Source organism: Phyllobates terribilis, unplaced genomic scaffold (assembly GCF_046119375.1).
Source record: "Phyllobates terribilis strain yellow unplaced genomic scaffold, ASM4611937v1 Scaffold_7__3_contigs__length_470593459, whole genome shotgun sequence".
In the NCBI taxonomy this organism is placed as follows: domain Eukaryota; kingdom Metazoa; phylum Chordata; class Amphibia; order Anura; family Dendrobatidae; genus Phyllobates; species Phyllobates terribilis.
In genome coordinates, this window is record NW_027362767.1 from 275,055,103 (window position 1) to 275,082,926 (window position 27,824).

At 47.6% G+C, this 27,824-nt stretch overlaps 1 protein-coding gene across 1 annotated transcript in view; it reads left to right on the forward strand.

Annotated features, from left to right (window-relative positions):
* Positions 1–523: 523 nt before the first annotated feature.
* Positions 524–27,824, forward strand: part of DAB2IP (DAB2 interacting protein) — a 221,494-nt gene continuing 194,193 nt past the window's right edge. The window contains exons 1-2 of the mRNA XM_073640836.1: positions 524–640; positions 732–843. The gene's annotated coding sequence lies outside the window, so the exon portion shown is untranslated. The remainder of the gene's footprint in view (positions 641–731; positions 844–27,824) is intronic.

Below are 27,824 nucleotides of genomic sequence, written 5' to 3' on the forward strand. Positions count from 1 at the left end.
ACAGTACAGCAGATAATACAAGTCTATGCAGCATGGAGAGGCAGTCCACAGTACAGCAGATAATACAAGTCTATGCAGCATGGAGAGACAGCCTACAGTACAGCAGATAATACAAGTCTATGCAGCATGGAGAGACAGCCTACAGTACAGCAGATAATACAAGTCTGTGCAGCATGGAGAGACAGCCTACAGTACAGCAGATAATACAAGTCTATGCAGCATGGAGAGACAGCCTACAGTACAGCAGATAATACAAGTCTATGCAGCATGGAGAGGCAGTCCACAGTACAGCAGATAATACAAGTCTATGCAGCATGGAGAGAGAGCCTACAGTACAGCAGATAACACAAGTCTGTGCACATATTCTGCAGTCAGCCTCCACTGATTGAGATGCCTGATGTATTGCATCCCCCCGTACAGCACCAGTGGTGGGAGACCAGGGCTCGGGGTCCAGTGATGGATGGAGGCGGCAGCGCTCGCCCGGGCTGACAGCATTGAGTGTGAGCCGGTGGTTGCCATGGTAACAGGCGTGGGGAGGTCTCGCGTTACGTCGCATGCTGGCCTCGGGGAGCAGATGTGAGATGGAATCCTGGCTGCTCTGACAATCCGCAGCTGAGTGACGGCGACCCCGGAGCTCGCAGTACGTTGCCCCGTCCATCACACGTCTGGTCACACAGCGCTGCCCGTCCGTCTTCTGTCAGTGTAATGCCGCCTTTTCCCTCGCTCCGCAGGGGTTCTCCAGCCGACGGCTCCGAGGCTCCATCACACGGACTTGAAGCCCCCCGAGCCCGGTCCGAACAGCAGCTCCCTCATTCCTGCCGTCAGGATCGCGGACAATGACCGGTAAGGATCATGGTGGCATCCGGCGGCGGCACGGGGGACTGAGGCGTGTGATGATGGGCTGATGGTCGGGGGCGATGTGTCCTCTCTGTGGCTGGAGGAGTCGTCAGTCACCGGGATCCTGCATGATGAGAGGAAAAGGTCTCTGTGCAGGAAGGTGGCGGAGCATCTGTGGGGACGATACCGGGGACGGGGGGTGTGAGCACCGACCGACCCGATGTGACCGGGTCATTCATTCAGCGCAGGTGTCTGACGTCATAGGTGAGCACTCCGGTCCATCGGGGGTTAATGCTGCTCTTGGTGCTGCGTTCATATTAGTATTGGAGTCCGGTTACACCTCCGCCACCAGGATCCGTGATGTATACAGCACCGCCATCTATATGTCTGTGTGCACAGGACGCTCCGCCATCTATATGTCTGTGTGCACAGGACGCTCCGCCATCTATATGTCTGTGTGCACAGGACGCTCCGCCATCTATATGTCTGTGTGCACAGGACGCTCCGCCATCTATATGTCTGTGTGCACAGGACGCTCCGCCATCTATATGTCTGTGTGCACAGGACGCTCCGCCATCTATATGTCTGTGTGCACAGGACGCTCCGCCATCTATATGTCTGTGTGCACAGGACGCTCCGCCATCTATATGTCTGTGTGCACAGGATGCTCCGCCATCTATATGTCTGTGTGCACAGGATGCTCCGCCATCTATATGTCTGTGTGCACAGGACGCTCCGCCATCTATATGTCTGTGTGCACAGGATGCTCCGCCATCTATATGTCTGTGTGCACAGGACGCTCCGCCATCTATATGTCTGTGTGCACAGGACGCTCCGCCATCTATATGTCTGTGTGCACAGGACGCTCCGCCATCTATATGTCTGTGTGCACAGGATGCTCCGCCATCTATATGTCTGTGTGCACAAGATGCTCCGCCATCTATATGTCTATGTGCACAGGACGCTCCGCCATCTATATGTCTGTGTGCACAGGACGCTCCGCCATCTATATGTCTGTGTGCACAGGACGCTCCGCCATCTATATGTCTGTGTGCGACAGGACGCTCTGCCATCTATATGTCTATGTGCACAGGACGCTCCGCCATCTATATGTCTGTGTGCACAGGACGCTCCGCCATCTATATATCTGTGTGCACAGGACGCTCCGCCATCTATATGTCTGTGTGCACAGGACGCTCCGCCATCTATATGTCTGTGTGCACAGGACGCTCCGCCATCTATATGTCTGTGTGCACAGGACGCTCCGCCATCTATATGTCTGTGTGCACAGGACGCTCCGCCATCTATATGTCTGTGTGCACAGGACGCTCCGCCATCTATATGTCTGTGTGCACAGGATGCTCCGCCATCTATATGTCTGTGTGCACAGGATGCTCCGCCATCTATATGTCTATGTGCACAGGACGCTCCGCCATCTATATGTCTGTGTGCACAGGACGCTCCGCCATCTATATGTCTGTGTGCACAGGACGCTCCGCCATCTATATGTCTGTGTGCGACAGGACGCTCTGCCATCTATATGTCTATGTGCACAGGACGCTCCGCCATCTATATGTCTGTGTGCACAGGATGCTCCGCCATCTATATGTCTGTGTGCACAGGACGCTCCGCCATCTATATGTCTGTGTGCACAGGATGCTCCGCCATCTATATGTCTGTGTGCACAGGACGCTCCGCCATCTATATGTCTGTGTGCACAGGACGCTCCGCCATCTATATGTCTGTGTGCACAGGACGCTCCGCCATCTATATGTCTGTGTGCACAGGATGCTCCGCCATCTATATGTCTGTGTGCACAGGATGCTCCGCCATCTATATGTCTATGTGCACAGGACGCTCCGCCATCTATATGTCTGTGTGCACAGGACGCTCCGCCATCTATATGTCTGTGTGCACAGGACGCTCCGCCATCTATATGTCTGTGTGCGACAGGACGCTCCGCCATCTATATGTCTATGTGCACAGGACGCTCCGCCATCTATATGTCTGTGTGCACAGGACGCTCCGCCATCTATATATCTGTGTGCACAGGACGCTCCGCCATCTATATGTCTGTGTGCACAGGACGCTCCGCCATCTATATGTCTGTGTGCACAGGACGCTCCGCCATCTATATGTCTGTGTGCACAGGACGCTCCGCCATCTATATGTCTGTGTGCACAGGACGCTCCGCCATCTATATGTCTGTGTGCACAGGACGCTCCGCCATCTATATGTCTGTGTGCACAGGACGCTCCGCCATCTATATGTCTGTGTGCACAGGATGCTCCGCCATCTATATGTCTGTGTGCACAGGATGCTCCGCCATCTATATGTCTATGTGCACAGGACGCTCCGCCATCTATATGTCTGTGTGCACAGGACGCTCCGCCATCTATATGTCTGTGTGCACAGGACGCTCCGCCATCTATATGTCTGTGTGCGACAGGACGCTCTGCCATCTATATGTCTATGTGCACAGGACGCTCCGCCATCTATATGTCTGTGTGCACAGGACGCTCCGCCATCTATATATCTGTGTGCACAGGACGCTCCGCCATCTATATGTCTGTGTGCACAGGACGCTCCGCCATCTATATGTCTGTGTGCACAGGACGCTCCGCCATCTATATGTCTGTGTGCACAGGACGCTCCGCCATCTATATGTCTGTGTGCACAGGACGCTCCGCCATCTATATGTCTGTGTGCACAGGACGCTCCGCCATCTATATGTCTGTGTGCACAGGACGCTCCGCCATCTATATGTCTGTGTGCACAGGACGCTCCGCCATCTATATGTCTGTGTGCACAGGACGCTCCGCCATCTATATGTCTGTGTGCACAGGACGCTCCGCCATCTATATGTCTGTGTGCACAGGACGCTCCGCCATCTATATGTCTGTGTGCACAGGACGCTCCGCCATCTATATGTCTGTGTGCACAGGACGCTCCACCATCTATATGTCTGTGTGCACAGGACGCTCCGCCATCTATATGTCTGTGTGCACAGGACGCTCCGCCATCTATATGTCTGTGTGCACAGGACTCTCCGCCATCTATATGTCTGTGTGCACAGGACGCTCCGCCATCTATATGTCTGTGTGCACAGGACGCTCCGCCATCTATATGTCTGTGTGCACAGGATTCTCCGCCATCTATATGTCTGTGTGCACAGGATGCTCCGCCATCTATATGTCTGTGTGCACAGGACGCTCCGCCATCTATATGTCTGTGTGCACAGGACGCTCTGCCATCTATATGTCTGTGTGCACAGGACGCTCCGCCATCTATATGTCTGTGTGCACAGGACGCTCCGCCATCTATATGTCTGTGTGCACACGATGCGCCGCCATCTATATGTCTGTGTACACAGGAAGCTCTGCTGGTCTCTGGGGGGCGCTGATGATGTGGTCCTGGATATACTGCTGTATACACGGTGTAAGGTGTATAACATCCTTTCCTTCTCCCCCCGGTGTATAACATCCGGTCCCTCGCCCCCCGGTGTATAACATCCAGTCCCTCGCCCCCCGGTGTATAACATCCGGTCCCTCACCCCACGGTGTATAACATCCGGTCCCTCACCCCCCGGTGTATAACATCCGGTCCCTCACCCCCCGGTGTATAACATCCGGTCCCTCACCCCCCGGTGTATAACATCCGATCCCTCGCCCACCGGTGTATAACATCCGGTCCCTCGCCCACCGGTGTATAACGTCCGGTCCCTCGCCCCCCGGTGTATAACATCCGGTCCCTCGCCCCCCGGTGTATAACATCCGGTCCCTCACCCCCCGGTGTATAACATCCGGTCCCTCACCCCCCGGTGTATAACATCCGGTCCCTCGCCCACAGGTGTATAACATCCGGTCCCTCGCCCACCGGTGTATAACATCCGATCCCTTGCTCCCAGTGTATAACATCTGGTCCCTCACCCCCCGGTGCATAACATCCAATCCCTCACCCCCCGGAGTATAACATCCGGTCCCTCACCCCCCCCCAATGCATAACATCCAATCCCTCACCACCTGGTGTATAACATCCGGTCCCTCGCCCCCCCGGTGTATAACATCTGATCTCTTGCTCCCGGTGTATAACATCCGGTCCCTCACCCCCCGGTGTATAACATCCGGTCCCTCACCCCCCGGTGTATAACATCCGGTCCCTCACCCCCCGGTGTATAACATCCAGTCCCTCACCCCCCGGTGTATAACATCCAGTCCCTCACCCCCCGGTGTATAACATCCAGTCCCTCACCCCCCGGTGTATAACATCCGGTCCCTCACCCCCCGGTGTATAACATCCAGTCCCTCACCCCCCGGTGTATAACATCCAGTCCCTCACCCCCCGGTGTATAACATCCGGTCCCTCACCCCCCGGTGTATAACATCCAGCCCCTCTCCCCCAGTGTATAACATCCAGTCCCTCACCCCCCGGTGTATAACATCCAGTCCCTCACCCCCTGGTGTATAACAACCGGTCCCTCAACATGTGTTCCCCATGACTGTGCCCAGTGCTCAGGGTCCATACAGACATGGAGGGAAGAACGTGAGCGACCGTACAGAGCCGGGACTTCAGCCCATCCAAGAACGGAGATTGTGAGCTCTGCCTCCCCCCAACATCAGGGTCTGACCTCACAAATGCTCTTTTGGATGAAGGGACAAAAATCCCCACAGACGTCTCCAAAATCTTGTGGAACACTCAGAAGAGCGGAGCTGTTATATCTGCAGAGGGCGACTCCATAGTAATGTCTGTGGAAGTAGATGGAGGACAGAGAAGCCCCTGGAGGTCGATGTAGGGAAGGGAGGCACATACTTTTCTCTGCATAGCCTGTGTGTACTGTGATGGTTTTCTTCCTGGAATTCGGTGGTCTCTGATGAGTGGCCCCTGTACACACATATAAAGCTTTGTATATGGTATCTATAGATACTGATTTGATTGTGAGCTCTTTGGGTGACTGAGGATTGCCGGGATCCGCATGCCTCTCGTCTGACTGTGTAGTCTGACACTGGGGGTCCCGTTGTAGTTGACGGTGGCCTCTATTCTGGGTGCAGTGGTTGTGTCGGCGCGGGGCTGCTGGTCTTGTGCTCACTAGTTTTGCTGCCATCTCGGTGCGCGGTTTGCTGTGACCAGCGAAGCTGGTTGTGCCGGGGTGAGACGGTGACTGGTCCTACATGGATTAATCAGCCACATCAGGGTCCGCTCCGCTGCCGGTAATTGGCCGCTCTCGTTATGGGCAGCAGATGTGCTCCGTATTGTGCCTGTGCTGATTGTGGACACCATTAATATTCATGTCAGACAAGACAACAACAATAGTGCCAGCGCAACATGATAATTAGCAGCCGCTCCGCCCACCACACCGCCCCCAGAGGACCGGGGCACGTAATAACAGAAATGGGGCCAGGACCAGCACCCACAGTGGCCACGGCAAGCATGAGCCCAAAGTCCATGACATGATGAGCTCTATATAGTGATATAAAGTATACTGGTATAACCTGGGCATCTCCTCTATATGATTATATATGTACAGCTGGTATAACCTGGGCATCTTCTGTATATGATTATATATGTACAGCTGGTATAACCTGGGCATCTGCTGTATATGATTATATATGTACATCTGGTATAACCTGGGCATCTCCTGTATATAATTCTATATGAACAGCTGGTATAACCTGGGCATCTCCTGTATATAATTATATAAGTACAGCTGGTATAATCTGAGTTGAGCATCTCCAGTATATAATTATATATGTACAGCTGGTATAACCTGGGCTTCTCCTGTGTGTGTGTATATATATATATATATATATATATATATATATACTGTATATGGACAGCTGGTATAACCTGGGCATCTCCTGTATATAATTATATAAGTACAGCTGGTATAACCTGGGCTTCTCCTGTGTGTGTATATATATATATATATATATATATATACTGTATATGGACAGCTGGTATAACCTGGGCATCTCCTGTATATAATTATATATGAACAGCTTGTATAACTAGGGCATCTCCTCTATATAATTATATATGTACAGCCAGCATAACCTTAGGATTTCCTGAGTATGATTATATATGTACTAGATGGTGGCCCGATTCTAACGCATCGGAAATTCTAGAATATGTGTGCGGCCGACCGGGCACGACTAATCAGCGAAGCAGTGTTTAAATGGGTTGTGTACTACTTTAAATTAACCCCCCAATGTATCCCCCCGGGGCCCCTAATGAATTTTGTAATTACGTCATGTTGTCAATACTGCTTGTGACAACATCGCTGACCACCAAATATGAAGGGAGGACCGGGGAGCGAGGCCGCCGGTCGGGGTACTTCTGCTGCGAGCAGCCGGGAGGTGACGTGGCTGGCCACGATCATTCAGAGAAGCGATGTTTTAAATTTCGCGACAATATCGCTGATCGGCCGCAACCAATCAGCGAAGCGTGTTTCAAATCCAACGCCAATTCGCGGCCGGACTGCGCTCGTTGCCAATCAGGACAGCGGTGTTTTAAATTTCGCTGATTGGTTGCGGCCGCAACCAATCAGCGAACTGTGTTAGTGAGGACCGGGGAGCGGCGCTGCCTGTGCGGGTACTTCCGCTGCGAGCAGCCGGGAGATGACCGGCTAGCGATGGTCATCTTCCGGCTGCATCGCCACTGACCTCCATGCGGCTACCGCCGGGAGATCAGTGGCTAGGGCCGCTGATCTCCCGACGGCAAGTGTGAAGGGAAGACCGGGGAGCGGCGCCGCCTAGGCCGCCGGTTGGGGTACTTCTGCGAGCAGGTGGGAGATGACCGGCTAGCGCCGGTCATCTCCCGGCTGCATCGCCGCTGACCTCCGTGCGCAGATGAGCCGCTAACGGCCGCCATCTTGTTCTGACATCCCGCGTCGCTGATTGGCCGCGGCCGAACCAATCAGCGACGCGGGATTTCCTGGACGGACAGACAGACGGGATAAGCCGATTAAATAGTAGACTAGATGGTGGCCCGATTCTAATGCATCGGGTATTCTAGAATATGTATGCGGCCAACCGGGCGCGACTAATCAGCGAAGCAGTGTTTAAATGGGTTGTGCACTACTTTAAATTAACCCCCCAATGTATCCCCCTGGGGCCCCTAATGAATTCTGTAATTACGTCATGTTGTCAATACTGCTTGTGACAACATCGCTGACCACGCACAGCCAGCACGTAATTCCCCCGGCTGCAGCCGGCTCTTGCTTCCGCTTATATCACGACTATTTGCGGCTGCAGCCAGGGGTCTCCTGTTCCGCGTACCACGGTGAATGAAACGTGACAGAAGTATGTCACACTGTGAGTGACAGAAGTACATCACACTCTGACTGACCGTGTTTAGTAAACGTGACTGAACTATGTCGCACTATGACTGACAGAACGTATTCATTAAACGTGACAGAAGTACCTCACACACTGTCACTGACAAAACATGTTCAGTACGTCATGGGCAGTTGGTGATTCATATGACCACATGGGCGGAGTCAGCCCTGCTATCTCCCGACTTGTTCTGAAATCCCGTGTCGCTGATTGGCCGCGGCCGGACCAATCAGTGACGTGGGATTTCCTGGACGGACAGACAGACGGGATAAGCCAATTATATAGTAGATGTCGCAGCCCGGGAAGGTCACGCAGAACCACCCGCTGTGATCTCTCAGCTCTCTGCTGGCCTCTATCATCCGGACAATTACACAATTGGCCGATTAACATAGGAGATCGCAGGCTGTGTGCTTTAACAGGCCAGTTATTGGAAAACTAACAGTGAGCGTATGGTATATACACCTCTGGATTCCAACACATGAAATATATGTATATACCCCTGTAGGTCAATGCTAACTTTACGATAACCCAAGAAAGATTATTAGCTGCCACCACCAGTCGGGTTTTATACAGGCTGACTGGAGGCCTGGTTCTGGTAGCGTATGGCTTCGGGCGCAGTTTACAGAATAAAAGGAACACAACTATTAAATTTTACATTTAATCCAGAACGACAGGAAGTATTTATAAAAATATCCAAAAGATTTTACAAAGGGGAAAAAACAATACAGAATATAGTTACATAAAATAAAAGGGTAAACCAAGTAAACTTACTAGACCTGTCGTCACAGCAATGGCTTCAGGTTTATAGAGGGAAGCTCACCACAAAAACGGACAGCACCTACAATTAACTGTGCCTCCACATACTGAAGATGCCCAAAAGTTGGCATTTGCCTTTTATTAGCTCCTGTTACACCCACACACCGCCCCTTCATGTTTCCTACAGGGTTGGACTTTTCAGTTTCAGAAAATTATGAGATTCCCTAAATGGACTATATCTTTGCTCTGGAGAGTCGCATGATTTTATCATGATTTGTATCATGATTTTAGAGACCAAATATGCCAGGTGTAGCCTCGTCCATCAGGTCCGTATTCAATTGACAGGATTCTGGTCACCGCTCAGCGACTTGAAACTGTGATTTGCATTCGTCACTTCATCACGTTTCTGAAAATATGATTTTCCTATCTGTTGGATCGATGCAGTTCATGCAAACCTCCCTTCTCACTTTTCTAGTAAGCAAAGACGTCCCAGATCTTTATGTTCCTAAAATGCTTATCTTGGTCGTAAATCTAATCCACATTCCTGAAGCAGAGCCTCACAACTGTTTAGCCATTGGAGTATCTATGGTTACGTAATTCCAAAAGGAGGGGGGCAGCTGCACAAAGGAGAGTGCAAGCTCTTCTCTCTCATCTCTGTAAGCATTTTACTTTTCTCCATGACAATGTACAACTGGTATAACCTGAAGATTTCCTGTATATAATTATATATGTACCGCCAATATAACCTGGGTATCTCCTGTGTATAATGATATATGTATAGCCGGTATAACCTGGTGTGAAAAAGTGTTTTCCCTCTTCCTGATTTCTTATTCTTTTGCATGTTTGTCACACTTAAATGTTTCAGATCACAAAACAAATTTAAATATTAGACAAAGATAACACAAAATGCAGTTTTTAAATGAAGGTCTTTATTATTAGGGGAAAAAGAAATCCAAACCTGTATGGCCCTGTGTGAAAAAGTGATTGCCCCCCATTCTTAAAACATAAATTAACTGGTATAACCTGGGCATCGCCTGCTTATAATTATATATGTACACCTGGTATAACCTGGGTATCGCCTGTATGTAGTTATATAGGTACAGCTGGTATGACCTGAGCATCTCCTGTACATAATTATATTTACAACTGGTGTAACCTGGGCATCTCCTGTATATAATTATACAAGTGCTTCTCACTAAGTTAGAATATGATCAAAAAGTTAATTTATTTCAGTTCTTCAATACAAAAAGTGAAACTCATTATATAGTCATTACAGAGTGATCTATTTCAAGTGTTTATTTCTGTTAATGTTGATGATTATGGCTTACAGCCAATGACAACACAAAAGTCATTATCTCAGTAAATTAGAATAATTAACAAAAAACACCTGCAAAAGCTTCCTAAGCGTTTAAAAAGGTCCCTTAGTCTGTTTCTGAGACTCCACAATCATAGGGAAGACTGCTGACTTGACAGATGTCCAGAAGGCAGTCATTGACACACTCCACAAGGAGGGTAAGCCATAAAAGGTCATTGCTAAAGAAGCTGGCTGTTCACAGAGTGCTGTATCCAAGCATATTAATGGAAAGTTGAGTGGAAGGAAAAAGTGTGGTAGGAAAAGGTGCACAAGCAACCGGGATCACCGCAGCCATGAAAGAATTGTTAAAGGGAATCTTTCACCACTTTGGAGCTATCAGACCTCTACTATGGGCATACAGGTGATAAAAATGTAAATCTATACTTACCTGTACGGCCCATATTACAGGTCTGATTGTAGAGAAATCGCTTTTTATTCAATCCGTTTTTCTAGGCTTGGCGTCCCGGGGACGCCAAGAAATGTCTGCATGTCTGCTTAATTTAAATATTACACCCCTCCCCTGCCCGCCCCTGCACGTCACAGGGACCTAGTCTAGAGCTGAACATCCCGCGCATGCGCCTATATCTGAAGGCGCTTTTTTTTTCTCCCTGAGCTATTTTATTTATCTGCACTAGTGTGCAGGCGCCCGGAGTCACTGTGGCTTCCACTCCAGTGACCTCCGCCGTGCGCAACAATGAGGTTTGGTCCCCACTTCCTTGCGGATAGCAGGATGCCGGGAGAAAGTGGGGACCAAACCTCATTGTTGCGCACGCCAGAGGTCACTTGGAGTGGAAGCCACAGTGACTCCCCAGCGCCTGTGCACTGAAGCAGGCAAGTAAAATAGCGCAGGGAGAAAAAAAAAAAAAAGCGCCTTCAGCTATAGGTGCATTGCGCATGCGTGATATGTTCAGCTCCAGACCCATACAGGGCCCTGTGACGTGCAGGGGAGGGAGGGGAATATTTAAAATAAGCAGATAGGCGGGCATTTCTTGACGTCCCCTGGACGCCAAGCCTAGAGGAACGGATTGAATAAAAAGAGATTTCTCTGCAATCAGACCTGTAATATGGGCCGTACAGGTAAGTGTAGATTGAGGCTATGTGCCCACGATGCAGAAATGCTCAGGATTTTTTCCTGAGCGTTTCTGCATCTCCCTGGCAGAAAAAAACGCATGCGGATTGTACATGCAGATTGTACATGCGTTTTCCTGCCAGGGACATGCGGATGTGAAGCGTTCTTCACATGCATTTCCGCATGCGGGTTGACAAGCGCTTTCCAAGCGATTTTAGCATCACTTGGAAAGTGCTTGTCAACTTGGTCACACTATATAAATCCATGCAAAGAGCATGGATTTATATACTGTGACCCGAGAGAATGTCAAAAAATAAAAAAGAAATCTATACTTACCTTCCGATGGCCCCCGATGTCTTGTTTCCCTCTGTCCCAGCTGCCGGCAGCGCTACACTGAAGGACCTGCCGACGTCAGCGTCACGTGACCAGTCACATGACTATGACGTCAGCGCAGGTCCTTCAGTGCATCGCGAACTGTCGGCATGAGAGGAGGAGCGCAGCGGGGGTCGCCAGAAGGTAAATATACAGTTATATGAAAAAGTTTGGGCACCCCTATTAATCTTAAGCTTAATGTTTTATAAAAATTGGTGTTTTTGCAACAGCTATTTCAGTTTAATATATGTAATAACTGTTGGACACAGTAATGTTTCTGCCTTGAAATGAGGTTTATTGTACTAACAGAAAATGTGCAATCTGCATTCAAACAAAATTTGACAGGTGCATAAGTATGGGCACCTCACCAGAAAAGTGACATTAATATTTAGTAGATCCTCCTTTTGCAAAAATAACAGGCTCTAGTCGCTTCTTGTAGCTTTTAATTAGTTCCTGGATCCTGGATGAAGGTATTTTTGACCATTCCTCTTTACAAAACAATTCCAGTTCAGTTAAGTGTGATGGTCGCCGAGCATGGACAGCCCTCTTCAAATGATCCCACAGATGTTCAATGATATTCAGGTCTGGGGACTGGGATGGCCATTCCAGAACATTGTAATTGTTCCTCTGCATGAATGCCTGAGTAGATTTGGAGCGGTGTTTTGGATCATTGTCTTGCTGAAAGATCCATCCCCTGCGTAACATCAACTTTATCACTGATTCTTGAATATTATTGTCAAGAATCTGCTGATACTGAGTGGAATCCATGCGTCCCTCAACTTTAACAAGATTCCCAGTGCCGGCATTGGCCACACAGCCCCAAAGCATGATGGAACCTCCACCAAATTTTACTGTGGGTAGCAAGTGTTTTTCTTGGAATGCTGTGTTTTTTTGCCGCCATGCATAACGTCTTTTTGTATGACCAAACAACTCAATCTTGGTTTCATCAGTCCACAGGACCTTCTTCCACAAAGAAATTGGCTTCTCCAAATGTGCTTTTGTATACCTCAGCCGACTCTGTTTGTGGCGTGCTTGCAGAAACGGCTTCTTTCGCATCACTCTCCCATACAGCTTCTCCTTGTGCAAAGTGCGTTGTATATTCGACCGATGCACAGTGACACCATCTGCAGCAAGTTGATGCTGCAGCTCTCTGGAGGTGGTCTGAGGATTGTCCTTGACTGATCTCACCATTCTTCTTCTCTGCCTTTCTGATGTTTTTCTTGGCCTGCCACTTCTGGCCTTAACAAGAACTGTCCCTGTGTTCTTCCATTTCCTTACTATGTTCCTCACAGTGGAAACTGACAGGTTAAATCTCTGAGACAGCTTTTTGTATCCTTCCCCTGAACAACTATGTTGAATAATCTTTGTTTTCAGATCATTTGACAATTGTTTTGAGGAGCCCATGATGCCACTCTTCAGAGCAGATTCAAACAGGAGAACAACTTGCAAGTGGCCACTTTAAGTAGCTTTTCTCATGATTGCATACACCGGGCTATGAAGTTCAAAGCTCAATGAGGTTACAAAACAAAAAAAAGTGCTTTAGTAAGTCAGTAAAAAGTAGGTATGAGTATTTAAAACAAGAAAATGATAAGGGTGCCCATACTTATGCATCTGTCAAATTTTGTTTGAATGCAGATTGCACATTTTCTGTTAGTACAATAAACCTCATTTCAAGGCAGAAACATTACTGTGTCCAACAGTTATTACATATATCAAACTGAAATAGCCGTTGCAAAAACACCAATTTTTATAAAACATTAAGCTTAAGATTAATAGGGGTGCCCAAACTTTTTCATATAACTGTATATTTATTTTTTATTTTATTCTTTTTTTTACAGTTTTCTATGGTACCTAGGTCCGGAGGAGAGTCTCCTCTCCTCTAGACCTGGGTACCACCCGCACATTAGAACGCATGGAATGCGCATCTACATATATAGTGATGCGTAATCCATGCGGTCTAATGCAAGTCAATGGCGGCGAAAACGCAGCACTTCCCCAAAATAATTGGTAGTGCTGCGTTTTTTTCCGCAATGATAATCCGCAGCGGAAATTTCCGCAGCATGTGCACAGCACATGCGGATTATCATTGGGGAACATGGCAGGCCTTCTACCATGCGTTTTTTAAGCTTTTCTGCAGCGTTTTTGCCGCTGCGGAAACGCTTAAAAAACGCATCGTGGGCACACAGCCTTACATTTCTATAACCTGTATGCCCATATTAGAGGTCTGATAACTCCAAAGGGGTGACAGATTCCCTTTAAGAAAAGGCCATTCAAACATTTGGGGGAGATTCACAAGGAGTGGACTGCTGCTGGAGTCATTGCTTCAAGAGCCACCACACACAGACGTATCCAGGACATGGGCTACAAGTGTCACATTCCTTGTGTCAAGCCACTCATGACCTATAGACAACACCAGAAGCGTCTTACCTGGGCCAAGGAGAAAAAGACCTGGACTGTTACTCAGTGGTCCAATGTGTTGTTTTCAGATGAAAGTAAATTTTGCATTTCATTTGGAAATCAAGGTCCCAGAGTCTGGAGGAAGAGTGGAGAGGCCACAATCCAAGCTGCTTGAGGTCTAGTGTGAAGTTTCCACAATCAATGATGGTTTGGGGAGCCATGTCATCTGCTGGTGTAGGTCCACTGTGTTTTATCAAGACCAAAGTCGGCGCAGCCGTCTACCAGGAAATTTTAGAGCACTTCATGCTTCCCTCTGCCGACAAGCTTTTTGGAGATGGAAATGTCATTCTCCAGCAGGACTTGGCCCCTGTCCACACTGCCAAAAGTACCAATACCTGGTTTACACACAACAATATCACTGTGCTTGATTGGCAGCAAACTCGCCTGACCTTAACCCCATAAAGAATCTATTATATAGAATCTATGGGGTATTGTCAAGAGGAAGATGAGAGACACCAGACCCAACAATGCAGACGAGCTGAAGGCTGCTATCAAAGCCACCTGGGCTTCCATAACCCCTCAGCAGTGCCACAGGCTGATCGCCTCCATGCCACATTGCCGCATTGATGCACTAATTGATGCAAAAGGAGCCCCGACCAAGTATTGAGGGCATTTACTGAACATACATTTCAGTAGGACAACATTTCGGATTTTAATAACGTTTTTCAAGCTGTTGTTATAAAGTATTCTAATTTACTGAGATAATGACTTTTGTGTTTTCATTGGCTGTAAGCCATAATCACCAACATTAACAGAAGTAAACACTTGAAATAGATCACTCTGTTTGTAATGACTCTACTGTATATAATATAGGAGTTTCACTTTTTGTATTGAAGAACTGAAATAAATTAACTTTTTGATGATATTCTAATTTAGGGAGAAGCACTGGTATAACCTGGGTATCTCCAGGATGTAATTATATACAGTACAGACCAAAAGTTTGGACACACCTTCTCATTTAAAGATTTTTCTGTAGTTTCATGACTTTGAAAATTGTACATTCACACTGAAGGCATCAAAACTATGAATTAACACATGTGGAATTATATACTTAACAAAAAAGTGTGAAACAACTGAAAATATGTCTTATATTCTAGGTTCTTCAAAGTAGCCACCCTTTGCTTTGATGACTGCTTTGCACACTCTTGATGAGCTTCAAGAGGTAGTCACCGGAAATGGTTTTCACTTCACAGGTGTGCCCTGTCAGGTTTAATAAGTGGGATTTCTTGCCTTATAAATGGGGTTGGGACCATCAGTTGTGTTGTGCAGAAGTCAGGTGGATACACAGCTGATAGTCCTACTGAATAGACTGTTAGAATTTGTATTATGGCAAGAAAAAAGGTGCTAAGTAAAGAAAAATGAGTGGCCATCATTTAAGAAATGAAGGTCAGTCAGTCCAAAAAATTGGGCAAACTTTGAATGTGTCCCCAAGTGCAATTGCAAAAACCATCAAGCGCTACAAAGAAACTGGCTCACATGAGGACTGCCCCAGGAAAGGAAGACCAAGAGTCACCTCTGCTTCTGAGGATAAGTTTATCCGAGTCACCAGCCTTAGAAATCGCAGGTTAACAGCAGCTCAGATTAGAGACCAGGTCAATGCCACACAGAGTTCTAGCAGCAGACACATCTCTACAACAACTGTTAAGAGGAGACTTTGTGCAGCAGGCCTTCATGGTAAAATAGCTGCTAGGAAACCACTGCTAAGGACAGGCAACAAGCAGAAGAGACTTGTTTGGGCTAAAGAACACAAGGAATGGACATTAGACCAGTGGAAATCTATGCTTTGGTCTGATGAGTCCAAATTTAAGATCTTTGGTTCCAACCACCGTGTCTTTGTGCGAGGCAGAAAAGGTGAACGGATGGACTCTACATGCCTGGTTCCCACCGTGAAGCATGGAGGAGGAGGTGTGATGGTGTGGGGGTGCTTTGCTGGCGACACTGTTGGGGATTTATTCAAAATTGAAGGCATACTGAACCAGCATGGCTACCACAGCATCTTGCAGCGGCTTGCTATTCCATCCGGTTTGCGTTTAGTTGGACCATTATTTTTCAACAGGACAATGACCCCAAACACACCTCCAGGCTGTGTAAGGGCTATTTGACCAAGAAGGAGAGTGATGGGGTGCTACGCCAGATGACCTAGCCTCCACAGTCACCAGACCTGAACCCAATCGAGATGGTGTGGGGTGAGCTGGACCGCAGAGTGAAGGCAAAAGGGCCAACAAGTGCTAAGCATCTCTGGGAACTCCTTCAAGATTGTTGGAAGACCATTTCCGGTGACTACCTCTTGAAGCTCATCAAGAGAATGCCAAGAGTGTGCAAAGCAGTCATCAAAGCAAAAGGTGGCTACTTTGAAGAACCTAGAATATAAGACATATTTTCAGTTGTTTCACACTTTTTTGTTAAGTATATAATTCCACATGTGTTAATTCATAGTTTTGATGCCTTCAGTGTGAATGTACAATTTTCATAGTCATGAAAATACAGAAAAATCTTTAAATGAGAAGGTGTGTCCAAACTTTTGGTCTGTACTGTATGTAATCTGAGCACCTCCTGTATATACAGCCGGAATATACAAGCAATACCCTGACAGGGCTGTGGACTCCTAAAATATATAATAAATTGGGTACAGTAGTTCAATGCAGTTTGTGGGGAATATTTTTTTCATAAGAATTTGGGAAAATTATGAAATGTCGAAGTCGTGGACATTGAGTCGGAGGTTTGGCTCACCGACTCCACAGCCCTGGATACCCAGGTTATAATTATATAAGTACAGCTGGTATAACTGGATATTTTATATTGAGATTTTAACATTTTTCTGCAGGTTTCTGTCTATACATGTAAGACCTGTCTTTTGCGTCAGCCGCCTGGCATTGAGTGCTGTCCCTGAGGTTTTGCATCTTTTCTGTAACACTTATAATTCTGCGCCCGTGTTAAAGAAGATGGCCACTACTTTTTATTATCCCCATAACGTAACCCCCCCGGGGCCCATAAGGGTTTTTGCAATTACCTTGCGTTACAGATACTGCCTGTGAGCGGCGCTATCGCTGGGCGCTCACAGGCATCACGTGACCCCCACTGATGTCACGTCAAGTGAGGCGTAACAGTGACTCGGTCCCCGCAGTGGCTGCTGGGTTGTGGGCGGGGTTATCCCCGCGCGTCACACCCAGCATCCATCGCACACTTTCCCAATAAATGGGGAAAGAGAGAGCGCGCGGTGGATGCATGGGTGTGACGCGGTGGGGTAAACCCGCCCACAGCCCAGCAGCCACTGTAGAACGCAGAAGAGAGAGACCCCCAGCTGCAGCCAGAACTTGACATGACGTCAGCGGATGTCAGAGCCAGCTGCAGCCTGGGGTCACGTGATGCCTGTGAGCGGCCAGTGATAGCGCCACTCACAGGCAGTAACTGCAATGCATAGTATTTACAAAAAACCCTTATGGGCCCCGGGGGGATACATTGAGGGGGGTAATCGAAAGTACTGGACAACCCCTTTAACCGTTTTTACCTCGTGAGGTTTTCGGCTGGAAGGGCCTCTCTTTTCTGCAGTCAGCATTAGAAGTTATGGCCCAGGCTGGTGCCCTGATTGCTTCAATGAAGGCGGCTCCACCTGCGAGGGAGCGTTCCCGGTGCATTTGGCAGGTGTCGGTTTCTCTCCTCTGGGTGGTAATATCTGTCGCGGACATGTCTGGTGAATCCTCTCTGCTGGTGTTGCCATATTTCACCTTATTTAGTCCATGTCAGAACTCCTGTGCGGATGCGTCTTTCAATACCCTGTGCAGAGATTTCCCGGAGGCCGAAGCCGCCATCATTATTCAGCTGCTATACCAGGAGATCCTCAGCCTCTGTCCAGCTCCCATCACAAGATCACTTCTTATTTCCGGAGTCTGGTGGCGCCAGTGTCAGTCAGATTATCAATCACTGGATGATTGAAGAGCTATTGATCAGTCTTAGAGCGTCAGCTCTGCGTCTTATGGAACCTCCCAGGACTGAGCTGTCTCCTTCTCTCCTGGGATCATCAATTTGTGTTTGGCTTTTCTCATCTTTCTGAGCCACGACGGCCGAGAGCGATGGTCGCGATAGATTGTAAACTTCTTTTTGCACTTTTTACTGACAATCAATGAGAAACTGCCCGCGGATCATTCTGTCGCCCGCGGATCAGTTCATCAGACAGTGTAAAACATGATGGAATTAGATAGAAACTCAAAAACATTGGAGCCAGTGGACATGTTGGTATAAGTGCAATGCATAGGTGCGCATTCACACTGTGGCCATTTAACAAGTAAAACCCAAGATAAAAACCTGCAGTAGGTAAATAGTAATCGTACATGTAAGTAACATAGGTACTTAGTTAACATTGTTTTGGACAAAAAAAAAAACGTAAAAGCCATCCCACCGCGACAAGGTGTTCCCAAGCGGGACGGTACCGAACTCTTCTAGTTCACTTATGCGTCAGCAGACCTTAAATAGATAATGGCAGAGCGGGACTGGTCCTGACTATTCAGACACCTGACCATGGAAAGCCATATACACAACAGCCCCAAAAATATCAGTCTGGTCCTGGAGGGACAACTTTATGTTATTATCAAAACAACGTTAAAGAGGTCGTCAAGTACATTTACCGTGATGCCGGGAGCTGAACACGAGGGGAGACACATGGGTACAGGTATCCATCACCGAGGACAGAGGGGAGACACACGGGGTACAGGTATCCATCACCGAGGACAGAGGGGAGACACACGGGGTACAGGTATCCATCACCGAGGACAGAGGGGAGACACACGGGGTACAGGTATCCATCACCGAGGACAGAGGGGAGACACACGGGGTACAGGTATCCATCACCGAGGACAGAGGGGAGACACACGGGGTACAGGTATCCATCACCGAGGACAGAAGGGAGACACACGGGGTACAGGTATCCATCACTAAGGACAGAGGGGAGACACACGGGGTACAGGTATCCATCACTAAGGACAGAGGGGAGACACAGGGTACAGGTATCCATCACTAAGGACAGAGGGGAGACACAGGGTACAGGTATCCATCACTAAGGACAGAGGGGAGACACACGGGGTACAGGTATCCATCACTAAGGACAGAGGGGAGACACAGGGTACAGGTATCCATCACTAAGGACAGAGGGGAGACACAGGGTACAGGTATCCATCACTAAGGACAGAGGGGAGACACAGGGTACAGGTATCCATCACTAAGGACAGAGGGGAGACACAGGGTACAGGTATCCATCACCGAGGACAGAGGGGAGACACACGGGGTACAGGTATCCATCACCGAGGACAGAGGGGAGACACACGGGGTACAGGTATACATCACTGACGGGTACAGAAGGGAGGTCACCCTGCCCTGGGGGCTTACAGTCTAGATATGCTGCAGTGTATTTAATCATCTCCTGTGTGGAACTGTCTGCTGAGCAATGTATCTAATCCGATCATGTGTGATATTCCCTGCTGAGCTGTGTATCTGATCCTATCCTGTGATACACCGCTCAGCAGACAGTATCACTCAGGAGAGGATTAGATACACAGCTCAGCAGACAGTATCACTCAGGAGAGGATTAGATACACCGTTCAGCAGACAGTATCACTCAGGAGAGGATTAGATACACCGTTCAGCAGACAGTATCACACAGGAGAGGATTAGATACACAGCTCAGCAGACAGTATCACACAGGATAGGATTAGATACACCGTTCAGCAGACAGTATCACTCAGGACAGGATTAGATACACCGTTCAGCAGACAGTATCACTCAGGACAGGATTAGATACACCGTTCAGCAGACAGTATCACTCAGGACAGGATTAGATACACAGCTCAGCAGACAGTATCACTCAGGACAGGATTAGATACAGCATTCAGCATCACACAGGAGAGGATTAGATACAGAGCTCAGCAGACAGAATCACACAGGAGAGGATTAGATACACAGCTCAGCAGACAGAATCACACAGGAGAGGATTAGATACAGAGCTCAGCAGACAGTATCACACAGGAGAGGATTAGATACACAGCTCAGCAGACAGTATCACACAGGATAAGATTAGATACACAGCTCAGCAGACAGTATCACACAGGAGAGGATTAGATACACAGCTCAGCAGACAGTATCACACAGGAGAGGATTAGATACAGAGCTCAGCAGACAGTATCACACAGGAGGGGATTAGATACACAGCTCAGCACACAGTATCACACAGGATAAGATTAGATACACAGCTCAGCAGACAGTATCACACAGGAGAGGATTAGATACACAGCTCAGCAGACAGTATCACACAGGAGAGGATTAGATACACAGCTCAGCAGACAGTATCACACAGGAGAGGATTAGATACACAGCTCAGCAGACAGTATCACACAGGATAGGATTAGATACACAGCTCAGCAGACAGTATCACACAGGAGAGGATTAGATACACAGCTCAGCAGACAGTATCGCACAGGATAGGATTAGATACACAGCTCAGCAGACAGTATCACACAGGAGAGGATTAGATACACAGCTCAGCAGACAGTATCACACAGGAGAGGATTAGATACACGGCTATGCGCTGCCCTGTGTCGGGCTGTTCCTCTTGTCTCTCCATCAGCTGCGGCTCCTGTAGATCACATACAAATACCGACATCTCCGGCTGCTGCACCGGGATAATGAGCAGGACATGCGCGGACGCCGCCGGAATGAGAGAGCAGCAAACCGCGGTCCTGCTGTATTCATCCGCTCCGTGATCCGGCCCCAGACACCTCATCTCACAGCCGCGACTTCACTTATGGCAGCAGGAGCGTGCGGCCGTCTGCTGTGTGCGGCCTGGTGACAGCAGAGCGAGGACGTGCGCTGTACGGGATGCACTGTACACTGTGCCCTGTACGTGATGGCGGAGACGCCGCGTACACATCTCCACAGTCGCTCTCGTATCTTGGCGCCACCATCGCTTTGTGTTTGAGCAGTCACGTAGGCGGCGCAGTAAATATTGTACTATGGAGGCGGCGGCAGCTGTCATTGAGTCCGCAAGTATACTCAGAGTATAGATAAGACGGGCGCAGAGCGGTGCTTGGCCATCAATGGCGTCATACGTCCACTGCTCCGGAATCCCCTGTCCTAGAGCCCTCGTCATAAGATCATAGTGAGACGAGACCAGAGGCCTCCAAACTGGGCGCCGAGAACCATCGTCCCCTCCTGCTCTGTGTATTATACGTTTATTAGTGGTATGTCCACCAGGAGGCGCTCTCTGTATTAGTTATATGTCCACCAGGTGGCGCTGTGTCTACTACACATTTATTAGTTATAGGCTATGTGCCCACGATGCAGAAATGAAGCAGAAAATTTCTGCATCTCCCTGGCAGAAAAAACGCATGCAGATTGTGCATGCGTTTTTCCTGCAGAATACATGCAGATCCACATGCGGATTCACATGCGTTTCCGCATGCAGATTGACAAGCGCTTTCCAGGCGATAGCATCACTTGGAAAGTGCTTGACAACTAGGTCACACTGTATAAATCCATGCAAACGGCATAGATTTATACAGTGTGAAAATTAAAACAAATAAAGCTATACTCACCCCCGATGTCCCGGCGTGGCTGCAGCGCTCGTTCCTGGCTGGTTCCCGGCTGCCGGCATATCGCGAGACAGAGCGGTGAAGGGCCTGCGGTCACATGACTGTGACGTCACCGAAGGTCCTTCAGCGCTGCTGGCATTCAGAGAGAAGACGCCGGACAGGTGAATATAAACTTTATTTGTTATTTTATTCTTTTTTTACAGGTACAATGGTACCCAGGTCTGGATGAGAGTCTCCTCTCCTCCAGAACTGGGTACCATCCGCACATAGAGACGCATAGAAGCCGCTTGTAAAAATGTACAGTCGCGGTTTCTGTGCGTCTCAATGCAAGTCAATGGCGGGAGTTCCGCTGCACTTCCGCAAAATTAAATGACATGCTGCGGATTTTTGTACGCAGCATAAACGCTGTGGAAAAATCCGCAGCATGTGCATAGAACATGCGGAATCCCCTTGGGGACCATGGGGTGCGGATTACCTAGCGTTTCACAAGCGTTTCCGCTGCGGAAATTCCGCAGCATAAACGCTTGAAAAACGCTACGTGGGCACACAGCCATAGGAATTACACGTTAGGCTATGTGCCCACGATGCAGAAATGCTCCAGATTTTTTCCTGAGCGTTTCTGCATCTCCCTGGCAGAAAAAACACATGCGGATTGTACATGCGTTTTCCTGCCAGGGACATGCGGATGTGAAGCGTTCTTCACATGCATTTCCGCATGCGGGTTGACAAGCGCTTTCCAAGCGATTAGCATCACTTGGAAAGTGCTTGTGACAACTTGGTCACACTATATAAATCCATGCAAACAGCATAGATTTATATAGTGTGACCTTAAAGAATGGTTAAAAATAAAAAAATAAATCTATACTTATCTTCCGATGGCCCCCGCAGTCTTTATTCTCCCCGTCCTGGCTGCCGGCAGCTCGCGGTACACTGAAGGACCTGCCGTCACATGACTAAATGACGTCAGCGCAGGTCCTTCAGTCCCCCGCGATCTGCCGGCAAGCAGAGACAAGCACACCGCGAGCCATCAGAAGGTAAATATATTATTTATTTTTTATTTTATTCTTTTTTTTACAGGTTCTATGGTACCTGGGTCTGGAGGAGAGTCTCCTCTTCTCCAGACCCGGGTACCATCCGCACATTGAATCGCTTAATATCCGCATGTGCACATGTAGTGATGTGGATATTAAGCGATTCAATGCAAGTCAATGGCGGCGAAAACGCCGCGATTCCGCAAAATAATTGGTAGTGCTGCTTTTTTTTCCGCAATGATAATCTGCAGTGGAAATTTCCGCAGCATGTGCACAGCACATGCGGATTATCATTGGGGAACATGGCAGGCCTTCTACCATGCGTTTTTTAAGCGTTTCTGCAGCGTTTTTGCCACTGCGGAAACGCTTAAAAAACACATAGTGGGCACACAGCCTTATTAGTTATATGTCCAGCGGTGGCGCTGTGTGTATTATACATTTACTAGTTATGTCCTCCAGGTGGTGCTGTGTGTATCATACAATTATTAGTTATCTGTCCACAAGATGGCACTGTTTTTTGTTGTTTTTTTTTTTCATTTTTTTCTTATATTTTCTTGTATTTTGCACTGTGTGTCCTTCCAGCGTTCCTCTATATGCAGTATAGTATAATCTGCTAACAGGGGTCCTCACCATACATGTGACAGCGATGTGATGCTTGTTCACAGAGGAATGCTGGGTTACACAGATTATGCTCCTTTGCCTGTCTGGCTGATGGGAGGGTGCTGAGCTTATCAGGGTGGGCTTCTGTCTTGTGAGAAGTCATGTTTTCCCCTGCGTCTTTGCATATTTTTCATAAATTACATTTTTTCTATCTCAGGGTTTTTAATGAACCATCTGCTGATAACAGAGAGCAGTGACGTATGTGTCACACTGCTGCCCCCTGCTGGTAATCACAGCTGTGCCCGGCAGAGGTCTGATCCTCTCCGCACTGTACAGTAAGTGATTTTTTTTCCAGACCTCACATCCTTAGTGCTCCGGATCTCCTGTTTGTACAGTTTTGGTCGGTGCCTCTGTTTTTACCAGAAATATACAAAAAGAATCAGAAGGAAATTTCCTAAGTTTTTCTAGCAACAATGCAATGAAATGCACAGAGACTTGTGTGCGTGCAGTTTCTTCTGATATTTTTCTCCTCGTTCATCTATAAACTGTATTCTATTAACCATTTGCTCTCATGTCCTCGCCCTCCCATACTCACGGCTGCTCTGGGAATCCTCATCCGACTCTGCTTTATAAATGCTGCATTCCATACTTTATGGGAAAGTGACCTTTACTGCACAGACCTCGCAGCATCGATACCGCCGGGGACGCTGCCGTTTATAGCGCAAACTTCATCCCATACAGACAAACACAAGAAAACAAAACCTCAGCTTTGGTGCAGTCACTGAGGCTGCTAGTTACATAGTGAGGGTCACTCACCGCAGGCGCCATATTCTTTTGGGACCCAAAAATTAGCCGACTAATGCAAAAACACTTCTCTAAATGTAATTTTGGGAGACAAGAGACTGAGACCTGTTGGGGAGGGAGAGGGGTGCTGCCCCATAAGTATCCCCGAGAAAAACCCCCACTAACATTATAATAAACCTTAAATTTTTACACCCTTTTTCTAACCCTAACCAGGGTTTGCGCTAGTGTTAGGGATAGTGCTGGCGTTAGAGCTATGGGTAGTTAAACAGTGATAGGATTGAAAAATAGTTATACCCCATGAACTTTTCCACCTTATTTTTCATGTTACACCCTCAAACTTAAAGGGGTATTCCCATCTCCAAGATCCTATCCCAATATGTAGTAAGTGTAATAATATTAGCAAATATCTCTAATTAGAAATGTAGTATAGTATTTTTGATTTGCTATCTCTCTTTCATCATGTGCAGGCATCGCAGAACCTTAGGTATCCACGGTTGCGTTCACTGATAAAGTGACAGCTAGCTGCTAGTGGTCGTAACCGTGGATACCTAAGGTCCTGTATTGCCTGCACATGAGGAAAGAGAGATAGCGAATCAAAAATACTATACTACATTTCTAATTGGAGGTATTTGCTAATATTATTATTATTACGCCTATTACTTATTGGGATAGGATCTTGGAGATGGGAATACCCCTTTAAATGTACTTTTATTGTGATTTTATGTGATACCAACACTAAGTAGCAAGTGTTTGTGAAGTCTAGTTCCCAGAAATGACACTACATAAAACTTTACTTGCACATGCATCGCCCAGCTGGAACGCAGATTGTGTTCCATAGCCATTTTCGGGCCGGCGCGGGGGGGGCTTTAACATTATAGATGTCAGTCCCAGATTACTTCCGGACTCATGGGTATTAGGTGAACCTTTACCCCAGTCTCTTGTCTTTTGCAGCGTCTAACAGGTTTTTCTCCAGGATTGCCCTGTATTTAGCTCCATCCATCTTCACTGTCTCTGCTGAAGAAAAGCCTCCCCACAGCATGATGCTGCCACCACCATGTGTGACGGTGGGGATGGTGTTTTCAGTGCAATGTGCAGTGTTAGTTTTCAGTCTCACATAGTGTTTTGCATTTAGACCAAAAAGTTCTCCTTTGGTCTCTTCTGACCGGAGCACCTTCTTCCACATGCTCGCTGTGTCCCCTACATGACTTTTTGCAAACTGCAAATAGGACTTCTAATGGCTTGCTTTCAAAAATGGCTTCTTTTTGCCACCCATAAAGGCCAGATTTGTGGAGTAAACAACTAAGTGCTCGCTCACACGAGTGTATAACTCAGACGAGTGCAATATCATAAAAAAAAAGGTATTGCACTCGGACCAATGTTATTCAGTGAGGCTGTGAGAGCAGATTTGTGTTTTTTTCTCAGCTGTATTTGGCATTGAATTGTATAGTGATAGCTGCCAGTTAATGATGTGTGCAGGGTTGGACCAGGAGGCACAAGATAACAAGACTTCTAGTGATAATCTCCTGCTGATAAAACACTGATTGTTTTGAAACAGCAAAACAGAACCTAGTAAGTGACGCGTCGCTGGAATCAGGGTCTCTGCCCCAACATTATGGTGCTTACAGATTACATAGCAATACATGCTGACATATCCCATTTAAAGGGGACCTGACAGCAACCCCCACCTACTCCTCCCCCCCCCCCACTTGGATTTATCAGGTAAAAAACATTTCATACTTACTGTATATGTCAGTCTAAATGGATGTGCAACTGCAGGAGAAAATGAAGTTCTATTCTCACTGCTGCTGCAGCTCGCGTCTCGTCGTTGAGGCAGCACTGAGCAGTGATCAGTTAGCAGTCACTACGCAGTGAGCGCACTGTGATCACTCCCCTTTGCCTTTCCCCGTGAGTGCACAACAGGATGTCAGTGATGGAGCAGGGGAATTACTGTGTAGTCCCAATTGCCCAGCACTGCTTTGATGACGGGAAATGAGTGACTGCTGGGTGAATACGACTTCATTTTCTCCCTGCAGCCGTACTTCTAATAAGACACCTGCACATGATGACAACGGTATCAATACTCAGATTAGCACCTTGGCTGCAGAGAAATCCCATCTTTTGCTTCTTTTTTTTTGGGCTGACAACTTCCCTGTCAAAGATACACCGCTGGGGGGGTCACGCAGATCCACCCGCTGTTACCTTTTTTTTTTCAAGGGAACAACTCCGCAGCATCTAATTGTCAGGACAATTACACAATTGTCTGACGAGTGATGGACGAAGCTGTGGCTTCTTCCACTACTAGGCCAGTTATTTAGGAACTAACAGTGAGCGTATGGTAGATACACCTCTGATTCCAGCGCATGGAATATATGTATATACCTCTATACGGTAAAGACCCAAACCTAGTCTCTGATTTTTATTAGCTCTAAAGTACACCCACACACCTCCCCTTGCTCATGTGGGGGCTAAATGTGGGATGTGCTGGGACTGTTAGAATTTTATGAGATCCCCAACTTACAAGATATCTTTGCCTCTGAAGGTCCCAGGCTTTAGATAGTGATGTCATATTTTCTATCATGATTTTACTTCTACATAGAGACCAAATATGACATGGTTCGCATCACCTACCCGCTCGATATCAAGTTGCAAGTGTTCTAGTGGCCACACGGCGCTGTGAGTGAATGCGATTTGTTTATCCCTTCGCTACGACACTGAAAATATATATCCCATAAATATCGGATCGATACAAACCCCAATATTCCTATCTTGACCCCGGAGCCGTGCTGTCTACAATCTGTGCTGTATGAAAGGAAGCTCTGTGCCTGGGAAAGCATACTTCTCTTCCCATGGTAAACACGTTTCAGCTTGGTTGTCATTTTCCCAAAACAGACTTCCCTGTTTAATTACCTGTACACTGCAGGGAGTCTCAACTTCAAAGGAGTTTGAATTGTTAGCTCTGCCCATGTCTTAGTTAGTTTTTCTCAGTTCCTAACTATACGTAATTTTCCCTCTTAACCATATGTCTAATGTGAGGGCCTACTTCACAAGGCTGAATTGTCAGCTCTTCTACTTCTGGAGATGTCTTATGGATTTTAATTTTCCTCTATGACATTCCCTTTTAAAATTTTCTGGAGCAGAGGATTGATAGACATGGATGTCAGGACCCCGGAGCATCTTGTAAACCGTATGCTCTATGTTCTCATCACCTTGTGCGCCATGATGTGGAGCATTCACAGGAGATAATGGGAGCAGGAGTCGTACTAAACTGTGTAATCCAATGGGGCCAACTCCGTACAACCAAGTGTATTTAGACTGTGGAAATCTATGGCTGACCCTCAGAAACCCGCTGTGGATCTGAAGTGTGAACTGATGTGGAAACCGCGTGAGAAAGCCGCTTGCAGATAAGCGGCACCCATTTCAGTCAGATCAGACCCCCCGTGCTCATGTCCTCCACGGATCCGCATTCACAGCTTTTCTCATTTTTAGGGTTTACAAGTGACAAATCACGGGTGATGGGTACCATGCTCCATTCTTTTAACATCCAAATTGGCACCCGTAATATTTGGTGTGAGTATATACTGACTTGGAGTAGTCATTGCTGTAACCATGGAAACAAGCCAGGATTGCAGTCTGTTT